This window comes from Etheostoma cragini, chromosome 5 (genome assembly GCF_013103735.1).
Source record: "Etheostoma cragini isolate CJK2018 chromosome 5, CSU_Ecrag_1.0, whole genome shotgun sequence".
In the NCBI taxonomy this organism is placed as follows: domain Eukaryota; kingdom Metazoa; phylum Chordata; class Actinopteri; order Perciformes; family Percidae; genus Etheostoma; species Etheostoma cragini.
In genome coordinates, this window is record NC_048411.1 from 129,344 (window position 1) to 130,453 (window position 1,110).

Below are 1,110 nucleotides of genomic sequence, written 5' to 3' on the forward strand. Positions count from 1 at the left end.
CTGGCCTCCAGCATCACCCTGGCCTCCAGCACCACCCTGGCCTCCAGCATCACCCTGGCCTCCAGCATCACCCTGGCCACCAGCACCACCCTGGTCTCCAGTACCACTGTGAGGAATCTTGGAGTTATCTTTGACCAAGACATGTCCTTTAATTCCCACTTAAAGCAAATTTTAAGGATCGCCTTTTTTCACTTACGTAATATTGCGAAAATCAGGAATATCCTGTCTAAAAATGATGCAGAAACACTAGTCCATGCATTTGTTACTTCCAGGTTGGATTACTGCAATTCTTTGTTATCAGGCTGCTCGGAAAAGTCCATAAGGACTCTTCAGCTGATCCAGAATGCTGCGGCACGTGTTCTGACAGGAACCAGGAAAAGAGATCACATCTCTCCTGTTTTAGCTTCTCTGCATTGGCTTCCTGTAAAATTTAGAATAGAATTTAAAATCCTTCTTCTCACCTACAAAGCCCTTCATGGTCAGGCTCCATCTTATCTTAAAGAGCTCATAGTACCTTACAACCCTACAAGAGCACTACGCTCCCAGAATGCAGGATTACTGGTGGTTCCTAGAGTCTCTAAAAGTAGAACGGGAGCCAGAGCGTTCAGCTATCAGGCTCCTCTCCTGTGGAACCAGGTTCCAGTTTGGGTCCGGGAGGCAGACACCGTCTCCACGTTTAAGAGTAGGCTTAAGACTTTCCTTTTTGATAAAGCCTATAGTTAGGGCATAGAATCAAATATTGTTAGGGAGTGAGGAGTCGCAGTGTCCGCCTAACCCAGCCCACCTGCTTCTCTTCATAGTTTTCAGATTTATCTATCATATAATCAAGAATATAATAAAACTAAAGGGAGACTTGGCATACAGCCCGATCCGGTTGGGGAGAGTTCTAGCCCGACCGGGCTGGAGCTCTCTTTACCTTGTCTCTCTTGGTTTTGCTGTAATAATAGTTTTAGACAGCTGGGGACTTATTTTGATTATCTTTCCATCTTTTCATTTATGTGCATCCATGTCCCAGAATTACTTGTTACTAAGCTAGCTCTGGGGAGTCATTCCCCGGAGTCCTTATGTTCTTTTTTCCCCAGAATGTTCCCTTGGATCAGAGAGGCTCCA

General features: G+C 45.5%; 1 protein-coding gene across 1 annotated transcript in view; it reads right to left on the bottom strand.

Moving 5' to 3' along the window:
- rchy1 (ring finger and CHY zinc finger domain containing 1) overlaps positions 1–1,110 on the bottom strand; it is an 8,898-nt gene that overhangs the window by 5,076 nt on the left and 2,712 nt on the right. The gene's annotated exons all lie outside the window — the stretch shown is intronic.